The sequence below is a fragment of the Pinus tabuliformis genome, chromosome J (genome assembly GCF_031772625.1).
Source record: "Pinus tabuliformis cultivar Carrire ecotype Pingquan chromosome J, CPIR1, whole genome shotgun sequence".
Taxonomy (NCBI): Eukaryota; Viridiplantae; Streptophyta; class Pinopsida; order Pinales; family Pinaceae; genus Pinus; species Pinus tabuliformis.
In genome coordinates, this window is record NC_142295.1 from 977,451,964 (window position 1) to 977,476,986 (window position 25,023).

Genomic DNA, 25,023 nt, shown 5'->3' on the forward strand with positions numbered 1-25,023 from the left:
TGCGTCAAGATGCACCTCACCAAGACCTTAGCAGACACGGTAAGTCTTTTTCACGATGATTATGAATGGAAACAGACTCTAGATTATGAGCACATCCCTTTTCGTTGTAGAAAATGTCATGAGCATGGTCACCTCTTCCGTGATTGTCCCTTAAATGTGCAGCCCAAATTCCCCTCCAGTGATAGTAACTTGGACCCTGATGGTTTCACGAGAATCCCCATCCGTCGCCGACATGCAAAAAAAAACCAAGCTAATCCAGCTCCAGCTTTCAAAGCGCCCCCCCAGAATCGCTTCTCCGTTCTAGCCTCACAAGACATTCCAATCAGCCCCAAAGCGGATATCCCAGAACTGCTGCACCCCACCCAGTCGTCCCTCAACCGCTCTGAACCGGCCTCATCTAAATCTGCTAATCCTCCCTTTGCTGAAAAACCCATCTCTGTCTCAGAGCCAGGGTCTCTAATCATTTCCAAAGGGAAAACCATGCTAAGCGAGATTCCTCAAGCTTCGGATATGGATCTAGATGCAGCCCTGGCCCTAAGTCTTCATGATCAATCCGTGGAGGAAGCCCTCATTGCCTCAAATGACATGGAGGAAGATCGAGAAGATGTCGATCTAGAGGAATTCGACATATCCAAGCTTGACATATCCAAATTGGAGGCAGCATGCAAGCAAAAAGAGTATAACTCAATCCCTCCCTGGCAATTAGACAAAATTGAAGGAGTCCTCACAAGGGTACAACACCATAAAAGTTTGGGCATCCAAGGAGGCAGTCATTGGGATGGAAGAAAAATCATCAAAGAACCAAAGAAAAGGGGCAGAAAAACAGATCTACAGCGCACAATAGCAGTAGGTGAAATACTCATGGATTCGGGGCAATTCCCCAAGTTGACCAAGTTCTACAAGCCCAAATCCCCGTCTACATGAAGCTTATCTCTTGGAATGTAAGAGGACTTAACAGTCCCGCAAAACACAGAGTGATTAAAAACCTGATAATGCAAGAAAAACCAGCAATAGTCTTTATTCAGGAAACAAAATGTAGCAGCTCAACAATAGACAGTCTCAGTAACAAAGTCTGGGCAGGTAGCAGTTCGATTGCAGTAGACGCCTCTGGGGCCTCCGGCGGTCTAGCCATTCTATGGAATCCACAGATTGTGTCACTTGATAATTTTCATGCCACTCTGCATCTCATTCAAGCAACATTCCACCTCATCGGTACCAACATCCATGGGCATCTTACCAATGTTTACTTCCCGCAGACAATACAGCAAAAATTAGATCTCTTGGACACGATTTCCCTCCTCAATGCAAACAGAAACTTTCCTTTATGGATCGGAGGAGGCGATTTCAACATCATAAAATCCATGGAAGAGAAACAAGGGGGAAGGACCAGGCTAGACAGTGATAGCAGCGGCTTCAAGCAATTCATTCAAGACAATCGACTCATGGACATCTCCACCTCAAATGGCATCTTCACTTGGTCGAACAAGAGAAAAGGGGTTCACCAAATCGCATCACGATTAGACCGATTTTTAGTTTCAGACAATGCCATCCACCTCGGAGGAGATTTCAGTGCCGAGATCATTCCACAAGGAGGCTCAGATCATTGGCCCATTCTTCTCCAATGGTCCAGACCTGGCAATTGCAGCAATCGACCATTCAAATTTGAAGCCTTCTGGCTCACTGATAATAATTTTAAGGCAGTGGTCAATCAAGCCTGGACATCCTTCATCCCGCCGGCAGGAGCTAAAATGTATCAGTTCCAACAAAAGCTGAAACATTTGAAGCAAACTCTCAAAATTTGGAACCGAGATCATTTTGGCAACATACAGAAGAACAGACACAAATTAGAACAGCAGATGAAAGAATTACAACAAAGATTCATTCTGGAAGGACGCACCGAAGAACAAACTCAACAAGAGCAAATCCTTTGGAGTCAAATAGAGGAGCGTCAAAAACAAGAAGAAATTTTATGGCGGCAAAAGTCGCGAATAAGCTGGCTCAAAGAGGGTGAGAGAAATACTAAATTTTTCCACAAAACTACCATCCAACGGCGTATGCACAACAAAATCACCTTTGTTAACAATCAGCAGGGTGAAAGAGTGGAAGCTCATGAAGATATGGAGAAAGAATTCACTGGATATTTCAAGGACATACTAAAGGAGCCTAATGGAAACAGAGATGAGGCAATCCAAGCTATCACACAGCACATTCCTAAAATCATCAATGAGGATCACAATACTCAACTGCTCCAGCCAGTCACGCTAAGGGAAGTAGAAGACGCCATAGCTCAGCTTAAAGACGGAAAGGCACCGGGGCCTGACGGATTCACGGCCAACTTCTTCCATGAATTTTGGGATCTCATAAAAATTGAAGTCTGGGATCTGGTGGAAGAATCCCGCAGCATGCATTGGGTACTACCGGCCCTCAACTCAACCTTCATTGCCTTGGTACCCAAAGAAGCAGCCTCAAACAAACCGGAGAAGTATCGGCCAATAGCGCTCTGTAATGTAATTTACAAACTAATCTCAAAGGTTATTGCAAACCGACTCAAACCGCTCCTACCCTTGCTTATCTCCCCAGAACAGACAGGGTACGTTGAAGGTCGGCAGATCATGGATGGAATTATTCTATCAAACGAAGTCATACACTCTTTAAAGCTTCTCAAGAAACCAGGTATGCTTCTCAAATTGGATCTTTCTAAAGCCTTCGACAAGCTTAGCTGGAAATACATTCACAAAATGCTCTTAGCTTTTGGCTTTAGTGCAACCTGGACCAGATGGATCATGAACCTCATCACTTCTCCTAGTTTCTCTGTCATTCTGAATGGATCCCCCTCACCTCCTTTTCGCCCCTCTCGTGGCATCCGGCAGGGGGACCCTCTATCTCCTTTTCTCTTTGTATTAATGGCTGAAGGCCTAAGCAGGCTCCTCAAATCAGCTGTATCCTCTAATGCCCTTAAAGGAATTTCCCTTCATGGTCGCTCTCCTCAAACGCATCAGCAATTTGTTGATGATACAATGCTCTTTGGGCATCCTTCTGCAAAAGAAGCCTCTGCTTACAAATCCCTTCTATCCCTCTTCTCTGAAGCTTCAGGCACATCCATTAACGCCTCAAAATCACAACTTTTCTTCTTTAACACTCCCCCCTTCTTGCAAAGGATTATAGCCCGGATTCTGGGATTTACAATTTCCCACCTGCCTTCAAAATACCTAGGTGCCCCCCTTACCGACTCAGCAATCAAGCAGGTATCTTGGAGATCGTTATTGGACAAATTAGAATCAAAGCTTTCATCCTGGACTTTCAGGGCATTAAATCTGGCAGGCAGACTTGTTCTTATCAAATCAGTTTTACAAGCTATGCCGCTTTATTTATTTTCTATCTTAGCAGCTCCGAAAGGGATTCTAAAAGAAATTCGCAATCTTCAGAGGAACTTTCTCTGGGGATCCACAAGCTTGAACAGGAAATGGGCTCTTGTCAGATGGACAGAGGTATGCAAAACCAAATCAGAAGGAGGGCTAGGTCTTCGAGATCCGCTCCAAAGCAATAACACTATGGGAGCTAAAATTTGGTGGAATTGGGTCTCCAAGCCAAACACCCCCTGGGCCCAACTATGGCAAGCTAAATATGCCCGCGGCAGTCAATGGAATGACCTCATCAGAATCAATCCAACTGTGCAGGGATCACTCATTTGGAACAACGCAAAAACCCAAAGCAGCTTCATCCAGGATCATAGCTTCTGGGAAATTAATTCGGGCAAGGCAGCTAGATTCTGGGAAGATTCATGGCAACAACTTCCCAAATTGGCTAATCTGTTCCACAAACCTCACTGGCAGGCTCAAATGAACCAAGCAAGCATCCCTTTGGTACACCAGTTCTGGCAGCCATCTCCAAATCACGACTTCCAATCATGGAAACCGGCGCGTCTCTGGCAAATAGATTGGCAGGGAGAAGTGTATACAGACATAGATCAGGAACTCAGCAATAGGAAGATTCGCCTCTCGAATCAGCAAGACAAACTCAGATGGGGCTACACAACCAAAGGTACTTTTACCACCAAGGAAGCTCATCACCTGCGCTATTCCAACCTCAGGGCGGTTAAAGATCAACTATGGGAGCAAGTATGGCAAGCCGGGCATTGGCCCAAAATCTCAACCTTTTTATGGCTTCTTAGCAGAAAACGTATTCTTACCTGGGACAATCTGATCAAAAGGGGCATTGTAGGGCCATCCAGATGCCCAAATTGCAACATAAATTGTGAAACCATCAATCATTTAATGGAAGAATGCCCATTAGCAAAACAAATCTGGGAGAAAGTCGAGAAATGCAATATGAGAGCTCACCCCAGGCTGGAGGACATCACAGAAACCATAAGGACCTGGGAAAAATATCCATATAAGTGCAAGATCCTCAACTCCTTATGGCGCATTATACCAGGATTTCTATACTGGACCCTGTGGAAAGAACGCAACCACAGAATCTTCAATAGCACATCTAGATCCATAGATGATCTCTGGCTCACGCTTAAAAAGAACTTACAGGAAACTCTGGCCATCAGAGTTTGGAGTGATAATGATATGCCGGAAAATCAACAGGAACGCCGCATTATGAAGGAATGGAATCTTGATCTTAAATCCCTAGTCAAAACGACCACTAAACCTTCCACCAGATCCGCTTCACCATCCTTTTGGTCCCCGCCTGCACACAATTCATACAAGCTGAACTTCGACGGTGCGGCCAAAGGCAATCCTGGCCCAGCAGGCTTCGGAGGAGTAATCCGTAGACATAACGGCGAAGAAATGCTAGTATTCTATGGCTCAATAGGGAAAGATACTAATAATGCCGCGGAGCTAGAGGGTCTTTGGAAAGGAATCTGTTTAGCTGAACAGCATCACCTCTCCCCTCTAGAAGTAGAAGGCGACTCTCTCATTCTTATAGAGGCAGCTAAAAGAATGCAGGCAGGAGCTAAGGCAGTCAAAATAGCGAAGAGCTGGAGATTGTTAAACCGTTTGGAATCCCTGGAAGAAAAGCTCCACGCTCCCCACAATCTATCCTTCCATCATGTAAGAAGAACAGCTAACCAGGTAGCCGATCGGCTAGCAAATCAGGGAGTGTCACAGTCGACTCATTTCTTCTCCGGCTCTTTGGATATGGTTGAAGATGACAAACTCAAGCAGGAATGCATCTCTTTGGTGCACAAAGACATCCTTCCCCCGGATGCGGGTGTCCATCAAGCATGAATGGCAGATGGCCATTAAGGCTCTCCCGCGCCTCTATACCTGTCTCAAAGCCAAGGCAGCGAGCAGGTACGAGACTGCGATGGCGATTAAAAATCATTCAATGCTCCAGGCAAACGAAATTAAGGGAGGACAGAGCACGGTTGAGGTCGCATTGATGTCGAGCAAACCTGCTCCGGTCTCGAGGAGATCTGATGTAATGGAGTCAGGTACGCAGCATCTGGTGAGGGCGAAGTTTTGGTTATATACCAACATCGCACAGAATGTCGGTAAAGGAATGTTGTTTGCAGTGGGCAACGGGCAAACTACTGCCCTGCAACATTATCTCCAGAATATTGAGCAGCGTCTCAAGGCGCTCAGGTTGGAACCAGTGATGCGTCGTAGGGGCGTGCCTTGCCGTGGTGGGCGTTCAGGGGTTCGCTATGAGATAGAAAGGGAGGAACCACACCCGATAGCACCTATGGCTGCCATTTCCCCCTCCTCTTCCAGCTCTGAGGAGGAATTTCTGCTAATGCGAGATTCCTATCAGTCTTTCCGCCTCCGCATACCCAGAGGGATCCTTCAGTCGGATGTTATGGTCAATTTCACTGTGTATCTTTCAGAGGCGCCTCCTATCAACCCCTCATGGCCCTCCCCTGCTTTTGACAGTCTCCAAAGCAACGAAATTCTACTGGGGGATATGCAAGGAAGAGTGCATAGGATGCCCCGTCCGCAGGCACCCACGGAACATGTCGACCAGCCTCAGCAGGCTCAGAACCAGGCGAGCTCAATTTGTGATGAATCAATGCAAGAGATTCAGCCATCAATAAACTGTGTCCAAATTGGGAATGCGGAACCGGTTTTCGCTCTTCAGGGTTTGGAGGGGCATCTTCAGGTGGATGAGGAGTCCGTCAAATGGCTCGATCCGCCCAGCTCGATGCAAAGGCAACCGCCAACTTCGCCCAGTCACCCTTCCTGAATTTGCTCGAAGGCGTTTCTCCAGGTTTCTGCATTTTTGTTTTTTTGCTATTGTCTATGTTGGTCAACTCCTCAATCTCGCTCAGTTCCTGTTCTCGGCCCTATAGTGGCAGCTTGTTAAAAGTTCGAGTTAGCAAGGTAATAGAGTCGGTTTTTGTGAACTATAATGTTGTCCAAGGTGCACATCTGGACAATTTTTGTAATGCTGTCTCAAAGGTCTGTTAGTCTGTCCCAGCTGTCTCAGTTTGAGGGTGGCCTTGACCCCCTCCGTTGATGTAATTTATGTAAATACTTTTCCTGCTTAATATAGAAGATACTTTTACCCAGAAAAAAAAAATAAAGTTTAGAAAGAAAGAAGCTCTCTTATTGAAACTTGATTTTAATAAGGCATTTGAATCTATTGATTGGTCATTCTTGTGTATGATTTTGCATAATATTGGTCTCTTGATTCAAGCTATGAATTGGAATATGTCTTGTATGTCATCTACTAATTTTGTAGTTCTAATCAATGGAGTTCCTTCCTCCTTTTTTAAGGATACTCGAGGATTGTGACAGGGATGTGCATTATCACCTATTCTTTTCTTTCTTGTTATTGAGGGCATGAGAAGACTGATCACGGATGCAAATCGTATTGGTAATTTCTCAGGTGTGGACTTACTAGAAATATACATTTCACACATTTGATTTTTGTGGATGATGTCCTTTTCTTTGGAAAACTATCGACTTTGGAATGGTAGGTTTTACATCAGATCATTAACCTATTTGGTGAGGCTACTAGATTATATATGAACTAGTTGAAATCCTTGTTAATTTCTTTCTCATTGGATGCGCCAAAATTTCTGGAGATTGTTGGTCTTTTTAATGTGGAGTGTGCGCCACTGAATCTTGGATTTAAGTATCTCGAGTTTTTTTTATCAAACCTAATAATTACAAAATTAAAGACTGGTACTGGTTAATTGATAAATTTGAGCACAAGTTGGTCACTTGGTCATGTAGATGGCTCACGTTGGGTGGAGGTTGATTATGGTACAAGAGGTTTTGAAAAGCATTGTAGTTTATTATCTACATCTATATATGCTTCCCAATTCATAATAAAAAGATCAATTATATCATTTCAAAGTTCGTAAGGGCGGGTTCAAAGGATGCACAAAAATATCATTTAGCTTGACTGGAGGCCTTATCGCTTAGAAAAGAAGATGGGGGTTGGGGTATTAAGGACCTAGAAAATTTTGGCTAGAAATTGTTGATAAAATTTTTATGTAGGGCTCTCACTGGAGAAGGAATTTGGAATCAAATCATTAAGGAGAAATACATGAGGAATCAATTATTGGTGACTTGGATTAAGGATGGGGCTCAATTTCCAAGTGTGGTCTCATATATATGGAAGAGTATGATGTATGTTAGACAATGGTTGTTGGGTAACATCAAGTGGCAGGTTGGGAATGATATAGGGGTTGAAATAGGCCTTGATCCTATTTTTGGTTTCATTCAATGACCAGATTTTATATGCACCACTTATTAGACTAATTCATAATCATAGTACACATTTATTAAATCAGATGCTTGTCAATTCTAGTGTTCTTTATCCAGTTTGGATTAGTTCCACGGACCTGGGATTAATTGTTGAGATGGATTATTATTGGGATGGATATGTACAAAATCTTTCATTGGCGTGCATTACACTTAGTGATAAAGAAGGTATTTTTTCTTGGGGAGGCGCATCAAACTAGGGTTTTCTCTCAATGGAGGGAGCATATTTGTATATCACACCCTCACCTCCACACTCGGTGACCTATCATTGGTTCAAGATTATTTAGGGATTGCAGATTTGCCTCAAACTATATTTTTTTTCCTGGTTGGAATGGAAAAATAAGGTGTTGACGTGGGACAATTTGTGTCGTAGGGTTTTCTACGGTTCGGATCGATGTATATTATGTGGATGTGATTTGGAGAATGTGGTCCACCTCTTTCTAAAGTGTTCATTTGCGAAATCTATCTAGTTGGGTGTTTTTCATATTTTAAATATTAATGCAATACGAAACACTACATCCCTAGAAGCTTGTTTGCAGGACTGGAAATCTAGTTATAAGGATTTTTCTACTCTTTTATTGTATATTATTTGGGGAATTTGGAGATGCAGGAACTTATTTATTTTTGAAAATACTCCTCCAAATATACAAGGTACATGTATTAGGGTTGATGCCTATTTCAACGAATTTGGTCCTATGTTATCGAAAGGAACTTTGAGGATTGTTATTCCAATTAACACTGGGGATAGATACCCTCTGGTTTTTTTTATGGTGCCACAAAAAATAATATCTATGGGTGTGATGCCTATCTCATAATTAATCCCAAATATCATTATCATTTCTATTGGAATGGGGGTTCTTGTACCAATACTCAAGTCGAGGTTCTAACGCTATGGGGTACTTTTTTATGTGAAAATTGGCTTTTAGTTGACACATTGGATGTATTTTGCGATTCAAAGGTGTTGGTCAAGTGGGTCACAAAGATAACTTCTTTCAATCCACCGTTGTTGATCAATTGGCTAGAAAGAATTAAGCAGAAGGCTGAACTTTTTCAGAGGGTGACTTTCTCTCATATCCACAAGGAATTGAATGAAATGGAAATTTCTCTATCCAAAGTGGGGCTCAATCAAGTATTTGGCGAGATATATTACACCTGATTTGAAAACTACATATTCCAAGGTTTTGTGACAATTTTATTTGCATGACGCTCATATACATGGTTGAATTATTGGTTTCTATCTTGGTTGTCTGTGTGTTTGTTTTCTCTAGTTGCACAGGTGGATGAAGCAAAGGACCATCATGGCAGAGTTATAATATTTATTTGCTATTACTATCTATGGAATTTTGACCCAATCCATATATATCTTTCTATTATTTAGTTTAGATATATACTATTTGTTGGCAATGGAATTTTTGTATGTGTGCATATGGCGTTTACTCATCCATGGTGGAGCTCTCATTAACATTTGGTATTTTATGGTTGTTTACCAATTATGTTGGTTCAAGTCAATGATACAATCTAGATGGAAATACATGTTTCATGGGAGACTAGTGATTGACTATTGATATTGTTATGTTAGCTTATGTGTAGTGTGATTATATGTCAGCTATCACATTGAGATTTATTTTAGTATTTTGTGGGGAAAAAAGAACTCTTGATATTTGTAAAAAACTTCTTATCTAACATAATGCTGTTGGTTTTTTACTTTTTGAAAAAAAAATTATGTTTATAAATTAAAGCTGCATGCAAAAAAAATATTTAAAAAGATTAAAGTTATTTTATAGTATTTCTTTTTTACAAGAGAAGTGAAATAAACTTTCCAATAAAGTTATGAAATAACTTAAGTTTGCATGAACTTTTTCAAAAAGTAATTAAAAAAAAATTGATCTCAAGACCTCTTACTAAATAAACTAACCTTTAACTAGGTGAGTTAGTGCAAAAAACATAACAATAGTAGTGAAGGAGAGTGAAGGTGGTGTTGTTGTCGTAGTTGGAGCTCTCCCTTGAACTATGTGCTTTCCAAAAAGGATGTGCTCATCTGAAAACAAACCACAGTTCATAATTTTTTCGAAAACTCAGCAACAAATGGCTTAGATATTGGCTAGCTTACCCAAAAAATGCAAGTTTTCTCATTGTTTTTTATTTGCCAAGATCACCCAAAAAGCATGAAAAATAGCACACGCAGTCAATAAAACACTTCTACTCCATTTAAGATTTGTTGAGATCACATAGAGCATAGGGAAAAGAGCACACATAGACCAAAAAGAGTAGCAAACAGAGAATATAAACAAAAAACAAAAATATAAAATTTGTAAAAAAATTCAAACAATTGGCGTATTTGTACTATACACATCCAGATATAATGAAAAATATTATATCCGGGAAAATGGACAACTTTTAGGATGAAACAAAAGTAATATTTTAGGACAAAATAGTACATAAATAGTAGATACTAGAAATGCGGAAATATGGGCTTCAAGACCTTGATCACCAACATGAGCAATTATTCAAATGAGTTTTGATACCATGTTTGGGTAGATGGGGTATTCCATATAGGACGAACATCATTCAATAGCCACTCACACAACCAAAATATTTTTACGTGGTTAAAAACCTCTAAGAGGGAAACAATCCACTACCCCAACCAATGTGGCCACTTAAGGTAATTTTATTAATTCGAAAGAAAATATTTTTACATAAGAGAGTTCTCATAATCGATCATCAACCATGACCCTCCATTCCCTTTAAATAGAGATCATGGACCAATCAAGTTTTAATCCACGGATCAATATCCCTTAGAATTGATGAGAATATGAGTCGTCAGATCACTCTATGTCTAAAACATATCATGATCATTGGATTGCAATGCAACTGATGCATACTAAAGAAACACACTTTTACCTAATAAACACATTAGATGAAGTTAAACTTAACTAATTCCTAAGTGTCTAAATATCCTAACATTAATTAAAGGAAATAAATTAGGAAAAGTGGTTCCTTAGGTTATTTCCTTAGGCGAATGGGTTTTAATGAGGAGAACCCATACTAACATGGTGTATTTTGATCCACCTAATGAATTTGGCTAGGTGATCACATTTTGTGTGATAACAGATTTCCCCCTAATGTATGAGTGTTAGGAGAAAATCGTATGACAGAAATAAATTACAATTTTCCCTCACTAGACATAGGAGGTGGTCATAGAGAGAGACAGGGGGGGCGGAGATTGTTTCAAGGATTCAAGTTGTCCAAAAAGTGGTTTAAAAGGAATCATTATCTAGCATTAAATAATAGGTCTTTAGAGAAGAATATTTTGGTAGCAAGGAAAAGAAGTAGGGCCAATGTGATATCTCTATTAGCAACCATTAAACCACAAATCATTTTTTCCCAAATTTTGCTCAATTTTGCTCGGTTGTGCCCAATTTTGATCAATATTATATCATAATAACAACTACATGTTTGTTTGTGTGATGACATGCAGAGAATTAGGTACAGAGGAGACGTTAGGGTTCTTAATTGGTATTTTTCTTACTTCCATCCAACTCTTTTTCACCTTATAAACCCCACTCTCATTTGAGTATTACCTTCCTTTTCACATCACTGATGGGAAATACCCACTTAAAGGAGCTTCAAGGTATATCATTGTAATTTATTATTAATTCCATTGTTTTAATGAGTAAAATGGACCTAATTGAGATTAGTTTCCTATAATGATAGTTTTGAGCCAGGTCATGTAACCAACATGGCTTCTAGTAATGTGCCTCAATGATTGACATCATTGCATGTCTCCAAAGCAGAAACTGTGATGTGGGTTTTCTTTCCAACACCGTTGGGAAGGTCTTATGTTCATGAGGTCATCGCTAGGTCCATCGATGGATGTGCTAGTCATTGATAAAAGTACGGGTCAATGAAATCCCAACATGGAGCGTTCAAACAGAGTATCAGGCTTGAAAAATGATTTTTCCCAAATTGGCATGTCAATAAATGATTGCAGTTCATGTGATTGAAATCCAATTCTAAATATGTAAGGTAATCCATCCCGAATACCCATTTTTATTCATTCTGATATGTATCAATTATTCCTAGGCGCAAGATAAGGGATTCATGGAATCCACTTGCCTATGTATCTATCATGTAAAAAAATTATATAATTCAAACCATGTGCATTGTAGAAGGTCAATTGGTTTGAGGGTAATTATAATATATTGTTTGGGTTTGTGACTCAATTAATCCAATTTTTGGACCTTTCTTCTTTGTTATGTAGCTTTGAGATAGAGTAATACAAATTATATTTTCACATGTTCCTTATGATATGATCGAGGCTTGCTCCTGTGTATAATTTAGTTTCTCTTTAGGCAATGTGAGCTGGTTGGGAAGGGCTCACCAACTCAACCATACTTGCCTCTGTTCTCATTATAATTTATAGTGTAACTATTTATGTTTCATTTATAGATTCAATTCTCTAGGTTGTATTATAGTTGCATGATCAATTCTTTGGGTTGTAATTAGACTATCCATCAATTCGTTTTCATGAGAAATTTGTATGATTATTCTCTAATAACCAAATTATGTATTGATTCCTTATAGCATGACTAGATTTAATGTAAATCATTATAACTAGAGTGTGCATCAATTCACTTTTTATGACTAATTTGTATGAGTAATCTTTAACACCTGTCTATTGAATCTTCTACACTGTAACCGAATTGCATCTATGATCAGAGTTTTGATTTGATATCCCTTGGTTACATAATTAGAACTATGTGCCCACTCTTTAATTTATGATTTGGTTTTCACTTCAATTTCATGGAATACATTTATGCTTTGTTTTAGTCATTGTTGCAATTGATTTCATTTGTAGAAGTGAGAATAACCACTGAAGGGCAAGAATAACATGTTGCAACTCTTCACAATTGTGTGAACACCTTGTTCAAACATCATGAAATATCATAACCTATCACGAAGGGGTTTTGTGTTGTCACCCTAGTGATCACAATATCTCTTAGACTTTCTTTCCTCTTTCATTTGTGTGGATGATTAATTAAAGAAGGATTGCCTACAAAAGGGCATGATATGCATTATCACTCTGCCTTGGCTGCATGAATATTTTGTTATGTTATTATGAAATATTTTGGTTAAGAGACCTTGTATTGATACCTTAGAGAGAAAACATTTCTTAGATTTAACTTTCAAATGCTTTTCTTTCTTATTAGTTATAGTGGACTAGGTTCTACTGAAGATGGGGTTTAAGAATTGTTTTGTAAAAGAGATAGGAACACTTTGTTCACGGTTGAGTGAAAAGATATCTCACGTGTCCTAAAAACACTGCCCTTAAGCCTACCATCCAGGGAATAAGTCGCTTGTAGCCTTAGCTTGTGATTTGTTTGGTTTTCTTGTAGTATTTCCATTTATGTAGTGACATAATAGAAGGCCCATTAATGTTCTGACCTTCGCACATATTATGTAATTTTATTATTTCGAATTGATAATTTATTGTCTGAAGCAATTAAATTGACCGGCAACGAACATGTAATTATTATTGCAAAAGGATACTTTTATCCCAACATATGGCATGAGCAAGGAAGATAGATTAGTGCCATGTACACAAATTGATTATAATAAGTTTGGTATAAACTTTACATATGAAAGATGAGAGAATTCATCACTACTATCAAACAACTAAAATGATCCTGGTGGGCACTTGGGCATTATTTCTCTCAGCTTGTATAATTTTCTAATTTTTTATATTTTAATATAGATGTTTTGTGTAGTACGGATTTCATACTTTGTCTACTAGAACTCTTATATGAATTAATAGGAGGAGACAAGTTAATCAAATTCAAAAGAAACACAATTGATTTAGCTTAGAAGTTTTAAAAAGAAAGAAGCAAATGGAAGTGCTTCTGTGTGTATTTCTAAATTAGTTATTGGATTCTAGACAATAGTGGTAGGTACCAAATCATCAATTTTAGGTATAAGTCACTAACACAAAGGAAGAGTGCGACACTAAGGTTTCACCTTTGACCCTTTACATTTTGAAAAACCATATTATTAAGGTGTCATTAAATAAATTTAGTTCATTATAAAGTACCACTAACTTAGGATATTGCTAAAAAATAACATGTTATAAATAATGAGATAAATGGCTCTCAAATTTTATCTACCATATACCTACAATATCTTTCTTTGAATAAAAATAATATTTTTGTATAATTTAGATTAATGGAATATCCTACCTATTAAAACTCAATCCAAAATTAATATCTTACCAAAGTCATTTAACAATTATAATCAAATATTACTTTTTAAACCATTATAATCAAAATGTTAATAAAATATGGACTTACTAGAAAGGGCCAGGAAAAACTTGGTGAGATTTACATTTTTAAAAAAATGTTTAGGAAACATGTAACATTCTAATTTAACTCTATTTTATTATCATTTTTTAAATAATTAATGCGCTTACTTATGCATTATTGTGGTTGTTTATAATAATAATATCTAGTGCAGCTCTTTTTACTATGCGCCCAAAAAACCTAATGTAAAACCTTGCAATGTACTATTTTTCATAGGTTTACACTTCCATTTTTGTTGAAATCTATTATTATATTTTTAGTGTGCTGAATCTTGAAAGACACACGGTGTCCTAGTTTCATTCATATATACAATGCACTTTTTTTTATCCATGTGCTAAAAAATGACAGAGAAAAAAGGAGCAGGACTTTTATTTTGTAAAAGTGATTGAGTGCCCAAATTTACCAAGGAGATTTTGTTTACCGAGTAAGGGAATGGGGTGAACAAATTCTTTAAACCAAATAATTAACAAGAGATCATTACAGCTTACGTAAAGATCCCTGGAGGACAAATTTCAAGAAAACTAATTTCATTCTTTTCATTTCTAACAATTTTTTTTATTGATTCACTCACAATGATTCACTTACAAATCCCAAGACAAATTTCAAGAAAACTAACTTCATTCTCTTCATTTCGACAAATTTTTGATGGATTCACTCACATATCCCAATAAATTTCTATTTATTCGTATTCAAATTTATGATTATTTTAACAAAATAGAAGAGTTTAAGAATCACCTTCAACACTCGAAACCTTAGATTTGTTTTGGCTCCCATTTAGGTTTTTTTCCAAAACTTTAATAGTGAAGGTGTATTTTTTTCTTCCTTTCAAAACGGCTTTTGTTTTTGGGTGGTTATGAGAATTTATTATGACATTGCTAGAGAAATTTAGTAATAATGTTTTAATATGAGGCAGGTACATAAATATTTTTTAGATTTCTAATGTAAATATTTGAATTTGTAATTTCTAAAGTGCTAAATCACTGCGCTGTCACTACCAAGGCTTCAAGTTGCGAGGCGTGACATCATCACCTGTCTCTGGTAAGACGCAGTCTGTCAAATCAAATTTACTCATCGATGTCCACTCCTTGCAAGTTTGGAACACATGCCATTACTATCCACAACAAAAGCATGCCTACCTCTGCACCATTCCAAGGGTTTTTGAGAACTGGATTTTTCCTTATTTATAGGTTCAATCTCATTACAATTTCAAATCGCTTACAACTTATTTATTTGTCAATTACCTGGATCGATTCCTATTGAGCCATGAGTTACCAGTAAGGCTCCCTTCAAAATGTTCATTCTCGAGTTCTGCATTGCTTAGTAGCTTCCACAAAAGGCATTAAGCTTTCTTTAAATTTTTGGTAAACAACAAGGTGTAGGTTGGCTGCTTCAGCAATTATTAGTTGCCTTCTTGTCAGTCGTAGCTAAAATGGAGGAAATGGAAGTTCCTCCTCTTCTTGATCTCCAGATAAAATAGCTAAAGCCTAACTGTCTTTAATCTTAGTTCGATATGGTAAATTTGAGTTTCACTAGCTAATTCATCTTCAACTTTATTTACATCGATGCAGGTTGGGAACACAAAATTCCGTATTCGAAGCTGGGTCGATACGCAGAATGGAATTGTTGACGATGACTACATTAAAATGGAGATTACACTCCATTACGTCATTTAACTTCATTGACTACTATTTGTACAAAATTCCCAGTAACAAGCCTCTTAGTCTCTTCAATATGTTTAGCATGCTCAATAATAAAAACCCCAACATTTACTTCAAAACCCAAGAGACTCTTAGCCAGAATCTATGTATGGAATGGAAATGTTTAAATCTATTAACACCAATTGGCACATTGATGACACCCAAAGGATGAAAAACAAATCAATTCATGATATCAAAGGACCCTCGGAGACAGACATTGCACATTCACTAAAACATCGAGTCCAAGGGAAACACAAATCTACTCTATAACTCCAATAGTTGTGGGCATTCAAAGCTTATGACAAAAGCTCTTGTTACGAGAAGATCAGAGTCAAGTTTGATATTGTGCGATTTATTTTATGCTTGATCAATTTGGTCTCTGTGTAAGCGATTTTTCCTTTTGAATATATTTATTTTAACCATGTTATCAGTAGTTCACTTTCCTTAATGGTCAATTTGTTTGTTGAAATTGTAGTACTTTTCTAAAATAATTATGAATCGATTCTTACAATTTTCAACACTTAAATTCATGGATTTCAAAATATTTTAGATCCAACATAGACAAAATCCAAATTGCTATCTCTTTCCATTAATTGATTCCACTTTAATATGGAAAAATCCCCAAACCTTTGGCTCTACCATTCCGTAATTGATCTCATTGATCTCACTTCCATTATTTAGAATGATACAGATGGCTACAACGTAAAATGCATTACTTATTTTCTGCCCAATAATAAGTGTCAACAAGATAAGGCACGATGCACTTTGTTTAAAGTCCATGTTCATTTTTATGTTGTACAAACAACACTTGCTAGTATGAAATTTGAACCATACAACATTTTCCACAAATTATCCAACCAACATGTTTGTGCCCTTCCTAACAAGCATAGATTACATGTTCTCTTTCCTTGATTTTTTTTAGTTGGTTTAATGAATTTGTACCGATCCTTGTAAGCTTTCCATTTTAGCTTAGCTTTGGTTCATTGATGGTTTCGAATGAAAATGTATTTGTTTTATTATTATTATTATTATTTTAAATTTGAAATATAATTTTTAGTGATATGTTGATTTTTTATTATTTAAGATGTGTGTTTTTTTTAATATAAATAGATCTACAGTTTTTAAAAATTCTAATGTAGATGGATTATATAGATATGACACTTAAAATTTGTGATTTGGCTTCATTTTTATTAAATGTTGAATGAATTGATTGAAAAATATACTTTAAAAACTAAAATAAAAAAGTTAGAACACATTTTTTTTTGGATTTGTATTGGATTAGAGTGGAAAGAATTTAGATGAATTGTTAAGAATAATACCGATCCATAGCTATTAACTCATAGGTTCACTAATATGGGAAAAGATCTAAATTTATTTAGACTTGAGTTGAATAAAGGAACTCGAAGGATACATATTTTACACCGGTATGCTTTTTCAGATTCAATATGACACATAAACACTTAGTTGCCTAAACAAGTAGCTAATAAATACAAACCGCAAAAGCAAAAAACAAGAACCATGTGGGCAAAAGCAATGGCATTACCACCACGTGACTCTTGTTAATTAGGGTGTGTTGTGACTTCGATGTTTATTTTGATTTAACAAATATTTTAATGGGCCAAGCCCTTATTGTTTAGATTCCAAAACTTATTTCTACTTATTATTATTATTTTAAATACTTTCATATTTCATAATATGAATTATTTAATATAGATTAACTAATGAGTTAAGTATTAAAAAGTGCATCATTTGGCACAAAAACATACAAGTGTATTCATACTAGTTACAAGTTTTGTGCTAAGTTGCCGGAAACGGCTACCTCCAACCCCGAAACGGCGTTTTCCCGTTTCGGATCCGGATCCGCGTACGAAACGCCGGAAAAACGCCGGAAAAACGTTTTTGTGCCGTTTTTTTTTCTGGAAACGGGAAGTTTTTTTCACAGCCGTTTTTGAGGCGTTTTTGTCGGAAAAAAATTGCAGTTTTTAAAAAATGAAAACGTTTCCAGGAATCAGTATGCTAGTTGCAAGTTGTGAAGAAGTACACAAGGTCTCATTGGTCTGGAAGCTGATGTATTCAAGACTTAGCGCATTGCTTATGCTCTTCTACTGTTGAGATTGAGGGAAAGAAGGCAGTGATCATCCTAACATGGTTTGTCTTGTATGGTCCCTGTAAAATCTATCTCCTGAATCCAATAACTACAGTCAGGAAAAGAGCTAATACCTCTGGTCTGAGTATCTGAGGTAAGTAGTGAGGAATCCTTCACACTCTGTAATAAAAAGGGAATCTCCCCCTAATAAGGTGCTCCTCTAACTCAGTGTCCTGTTTTTGACAAACCTGAAAGAGCTTCTATGATCTGAAATGTGATGATATGTCTTGATCCAAGGTCAATGCGAATGAACCCTGAATTGGCTATGCATCCAGTGATTCCATGTGTACTTGGGTTTTATAATAAGGCCTTCTTTCAGCAGCAAAGTTTCCTTTGAGAACCAGGACCATCGCTGTCCAGGGGGAGGCCTGCAGAAACAGCGATCCCATTTGAGGAGCAAAGTACTTGGAAAGGGAACCGCTCTCTACCTGAAGTTGAGTCATCTAGAGATTACCATAGAGGTAAACTCGGATCATATATGAATCATGAATCATGATAGATCATAGATGATACAGATAGATCATAGATGATACAGATAATCTAGATTCTGAAATATGAATGGTAATATGAATTTTTTATTTTTAATATATATATATATATATATTATGTGCCGTTTCCTGCCGTATCGTATCCAGATTTTTTGAAAATTTGCCGTATCCGTTTCAAACCCCGTACCCGTATCCGTTTTCTGGTAACTTAGGTTTTGTGTAGTTGCGCATTGGGGGTACATAGTACTCCCTACAAACACAAGTTACGAGTTTTGTGTAGTTGCGCATTGGAGGTACACAGTACTCCCTACAAACATAAATGGATTAGTGCATGTAATATATCATGAAAAACTATGCATATTAATGTATATTACACACCTCTCAACTCGAAAACATTTTAGAAGCTTGTTACAATTTTAGAGAAAAAAATTACAAAATGAAATATCTACGTATGTACTTAATGAATAGGTTTTACAAATTAAGTAAAGAAATTTAGATTAAAATTCTTTACTAAATTTGTAAAACATATTTCATTATCTAAATGTTTGATGATAAAAGATCAAAGATAAAAAAAATTAGCAACATGAATGAGGGAAGCACATCCTAAGATTCAAGAATAGAATGATGCAAGTTAATTTTAATTTTAATATAAAGTAATATATCTAAATGATGTGTACTGGTTAGTTAATGTGTGTTATGTAGATAAAGACTTGAAAATACTCGATAAGATTGTGTACAATTTGAGTGGAAAACATTTATGGAAATATTGAAAACAAAAGAACTAGGTGGATCAAAAGGTGATCAACATTAATTTTTTATTTGACTTATTACTAATAATGCATTCGTGAAAATAAAAAAAATGAGTTTCAACAAAAATAACAAAAATTAGTTTCAAACATTTGTTTCATATATTTTGAATGTTGTGAAAGAAAAAATGATGAGGGAAGTGAATGTCATCTTAAGAAGAAAAATATTACAAAGGATGTAAATAATGATGTGTTGGTCTTTGCTTGACCTAGAGAGGTGTTAGAAGTTAATGATAAGGAGAAAATATTTTATAATACTGTGAGGAATACCGTGGAAACAACATATATGGATTATTCTCACTTATAGTACAAAAATCAATCCAACGAATCCAAAAACAAACTACAACAAGTGTTCCCGAGTAATGGACTATGAGACTTTTCAAACTTGCGATAGTTAAAAATTTTAAAAATATTATTACTAGATATATTTTCTTGTAATATGTATGCTAGTCCTAAAAATTACCAAGTTAATATTTCTATATTAAATTCATAAAAATACTAGTCATTTTTTTAATGTTTTGGTTTTTTTGCAAGAAGATTAAGAAAATGACAAATGAGATGATATATGAAAGATGTCATTAGGAATGTCCAAAAAATTGTACAAGGAGTTAGCAAAAAAGAATAGTTAAATTGCAAGAAGAGTTATCCCAACAACATTGAGCATGAAATGCACACAAACATTGATTTTTTATGTGTAATTAGAGAGTCTTATTGCATGAAATACTCTTTTCAATTATTTTTTGTTGCATTAAAAGAAAATAAATGAAACCATTTAAACACATAAGAAAATACGGAAAGGGAGAAAGTGTTTGATCACAAAAAGTTATAAGGAATACTTTCCTTTTTTTTAATTTTTATTAATTACTAAATTTACAATGGTTTGTGGTTTTTTTCTACCAAGTGTATTAGTATATGTTAGAGTATCAAGCCTCGAGGGTTAGCTCAATTGGTCGAGTTCCTATCACTAAAGCACCTCACTAATGGGAGGACACTGGGGCAATTCTCTTCGACACTCTCAGGGTTAAGCTTTGCTAATGGGTTGACAGGATGTGATCCCTTCAGGTGGATCTTCTCAGATATTTCCAAGGATGTAGCAGCCATTGATCTTCGATGTCCATAAACTACACTAAAAAGAATGTTGAAGTATCAAGGGTTAATTGAACAATTTGTAAGTAATTATGTTATTTTACATCTCTTATTTTATAAATATTGAAACAATAATAAAATTTTAATTATATTTATACTTTGTTATGGTGTATAAAATTTACACGAAACAAACTATAAAGTGGAGGAACCAAAATATATGTCAGAGATAACATGAGACACGACTTAAAAATAATAATTGTATATGAAGAACTCAACGCTATGGCACATTATCAATTATTCAATCACATTTATTATACTATAAATATAGATATACTCATTATTATTTATTTTTTGTTTATAGATGGAACATGAAGAGGTGGAACAAACTCAAGCTAATGAACAAAACATTGCAAATAACCCAAGTAATATGTCTGTGTGTATAGCAATGGAAATAGTTCAAGTTGAATGGAGATCAATATAATTGAATGTTACAAGTTTTATATTCTAAAATGTTTATTCCTAAAATTCAAACATTTTGTTTGATGTGGACATATTCTCTCAATTGGTATGATGATGGGTTACTGATAATTGTAATAATGATTTATTGGCATTTTGTTTATCGCGGACCTTTATTTCATTCCATTTTATATTGTGAAAGGTGGCCTATTCTTATATAATAAAATGGATTTTTTATTCTATTGTAGTATATGTTGTTGTAAAATGTTACAAAGTTGATTTATAATATTATAAACAACACAAGTGGAATAAAATCGTGTATTTATCTAAACAATGCAATACATTCATATAATTATTGTTGGAAACATAATCCATTAGCATTATGGTATCATTCACTTGAGGGAAGATGAAAAATCTCAAGTGAATATGAATTGCCTTTGGGAGTCCAAGAGACCATGGAAGATGAATCCAAAAGTAAAAAACAATGTATTTATATGTGTATCATTTTAATGCAATGCATTCATGCTTATCTCTCACTCTGGTGCAAAATCCAATAATGGTATTGGACTGTGATTTTAGTTCCATGATTCAAATGTTAGAACTTTGTAGTCCTACCCTTTGCTCTACTTCTCATGTTGTGTTAGAACTCTATTGTTCTCCATGTAGAGATCATTCTCTGATATTTGGTAACCATAACACATATCCATCATCCTCTTTACTTGACACTTTTTAAGCTTGTAACAACGCTTAAGATTCCCGCAACATGTATAAATATGTTTCTCCACTCAGTGGTATTTGAAAATCATTAGGAACTTCATGGAGTCATTAACGTGGAGGTTTGAGCTTTATAAAGTCAAGGATTCACTCTCAACATGGAAGAAACATCAATATATTAGTGCCCATTCTTTCTTAACAAATCTCCTATGATAGTCTCTCTTCTTTTTGCACTTGTTCTCCTTCTCTATCTATTCTAACCCAACTATTCCCTAAGTTGAGGAGGTAGTTAGCACTAACATAGCCTCATTGTTCAGATTTATTTTCCACACACAATGGAGTTATCATTGAAAAATGTACACTCAATTGCATTAGCCAGGGAAATCGATGTTGAAGAATGGCATGTGTAAGTGTAATAGTGAATGTTGGAAAACATCAAAAATCAAGAAAAGTCAAAGGTTGTTGAGGTTTCCATTTAAAAATCAATTTGAGAAAAGTAACCTTAGCAATTTTGTAGATCAATGTAATTGTTTATTCGATAGTTGCACAAATCCATAGAAGTGACATCTCAACAGTCCATATGCCAAATCAAATTATATTGGTAACCACTGACTGAAAGGACAAAGTCAAGGGGCTTAGTATTGATCCACTATACCATTGAAGTGGCATTAAGGAGCTTCCAAAGGACTCCCATTGTCTCCTGCTAACTCACTCAAGGATCAAATCTATCAATGAACCAAGGGGAGGCAAGGCATGTGCTTTGACCAATAAATATTAGTGGATTTGGAACTAAAACAAGAGAGAAATTGAAGCAAAGTAATGTTGCCAAATTCCATAGCAATTTAGCATTCATTTTTGTTCATAGAGCTCACCATTGAGAAATCCCATAGTACTTCTTTAAGGAGATATCATTCTTGCAAGGAGAGGGAAAAGGGGCCTTCCTTTAAGAGAGTCATAGTGTCCATTACCCTATAAAATCCCTTTAGTTTCTCTAGGATTATTTTGTAACTCTTTTCACTAAGAAATAAAGATAATTCCCTTTTGTTATCTTCTTTTCTTTTCTTTGTTATCACATTGTAACTAATGAGCTTATTTAGATTTAGTTGATTTGTTCATTTGTTTCTGAGTTTTTCTTGCTAATAATTTTCTTGTAGGTTCTATGTAAGGAATAACAACCTTGTAATAGATTGGATTTTTAGTACACCATTGCTCCAAAATAAAAACAACAAACGTCTCTCTAAATAAGGTTTTTTGAACTTCAAATTTTAAATATTGCTCTTCCAACATAGCGATTTATCTCTACATGTTGTTTTTTACCTCACATCAATAAATAGGGAAGAATCATGCATTTCCTCAAGGATGGGAAGTACATTGAATAGGTGGGAGAATACCCAAAACACAAACAATGAGGTTGTCTTTATGAGTTGCACCATTATCAAACCAATAAGCAAGATTATATGCTTCCCACATATTCCTTAATGTTTTTTCAATGCCACATTTTTCACCAACAACACTACACTTACATGGGATTCAATTTTTTATCGCCATTCTAAAGTCATGGGATGCAATAATTGTTATAGAAAAAACAAGTATGGTTGCCTTGGTTGATCTTATTGTGGTGTTCCTTATTTCCATGTTGAGGAGGGTGCACTCCACTAATTTTCTCATCACACATCAAGCTATTATTGTTAACAATGATGATGATGGAGAGGAACTTGTGACAACATCAAGAGACTTTGCTAGAATTCAAATCCATGGTGTATTTGTGACCAAGGATGCCACAAGTGTGCTCCTACAATATGTAAAGAATATGGATACAATTTGTTATATTTTGTCCATGTTTGAAATCACTACTTGGTCAGCGATGGCAATATCCTACTTATCTCTTCTTCTAGTATAAATTGTACTATTGACATTTTTATTTGTCTAGAGCTATCGAATTCAACATTTTAGTTCAAGGTTTTCACTAAATCAATGAAGATAGATTCACATTTAGAATCAAGAAGAATGGAAACTTGCAAAAAGGTTTCTTTTTGTAATTTTACTAGTTAAATTGTATTTTAAATGGATGTACTTTTAGTAAAAGTTGACACCCTCATCAAGTTGTCCACATGGAAGATCAATGCTTTTATATCTTCATCCTTGTGAGCATCATGTAAATATTTTCACATTCTAATCTTGCATTGTAAAAGGAGGAATATTATTAATGATTGAAAATTATACTTCAAGTTTTGAAGTCTTATCAATCGAGTAGGAACAAACACATTTGAACTATAACTACACTCAAAAAAAAAGTAAGAGCCATGAGTGTGATTCAAGTTGTGGTCTTACTTAAACCACTATTTAGTAGAATTTTATAGCTTCTACTAGACAACAATTTGTGGTCTTCTTCAGTGCACTCCCAGATAGAAGAAGGCATCAACTTCTAGTTAAATTAGGAAATGTTCCAGGAATCACTAATCCTTAGAGCCAAGTGTCATAGTTTGTGGTCATCTTTAAATCACTATTTGTGAGCACTTCTAATTAGTAGAAGACATAAAATTCTATCAAAATTAAGAAATGTTTCGAGAACTGTTGAGCTTTAAAGATGAGTTCGAGAGTTGGTGGTTAGTCTTAAGCCACCATTTCATAGAATACTTTAATTTTTATATCCATTTGGTTTATGGTCATCCCAAAACTACTATATTCAAAGAGAACACTTAGTCATTGGTAATTGTCCACTTCCATATTTTAGCTCTCTACTTGGACTCACATACGCCCCTTTAGACTAGTGGGGTAATGTGGGAAACCTAATCCATTAATTTTATGGTATCATTCACTTGAGGGAAAATGAAGAGTCTTAAGTGAATACGAACTGTATTCGAGAGTGCAAGAGAACTTATAAGATGAATCCACAGCTCATAAACATTTTATTTATCATTTTAATGAAATACTTTCATGCTTTTCTTTCACTTCAATGTATAGTCCAACAATTATTATATCCAAAAACATTTTTAAAATATAAACTTCATTATTATTAGTCCCTGCCGGGGACTATAAGCGATCGATAGATCGCTGACTTTGGGTTGACCGGCGCAATATTTGGAAATATTTGGCATATTTCCTAAGTCGAATTAAGGTTTACGGGGCGGAAAGGGTTGGGGGTCTTATTACGCGCTTCGCATGGTTCGAGGCGAATGGCACGTGGCGCGCGTGAGGGGCACGTGGTTGCATGCGGTCTGGTGGTGTGATCGGCGGCCAGGTGTCCGTCCTTGAGATGCTGGAACATTCGGCTTCTGTTTTACTGTCTTCGCGGCATTTGGGTTGGTATTGTTACTTGCTTGTGTAGCTCTGCAGTCTGTGCGATGTTTTGTCTGCGGTAGAGTTCCTGCCTGCCCGGGTATTGTTACTTGCAGTCTGTGCGATTTTTCGTCTGCGGTGGAGTTCCTGCCTGCTCGATGTGGCTTTGGTGAGTTCGGCTACTGTGTGGCCTGCATGCAAGAGTCGATGGTTAGTTGAGCATTATAAGTTAATGGGATTCTGGTTGAATACTGAGGGTTTGTCTTCTGGTTAGATA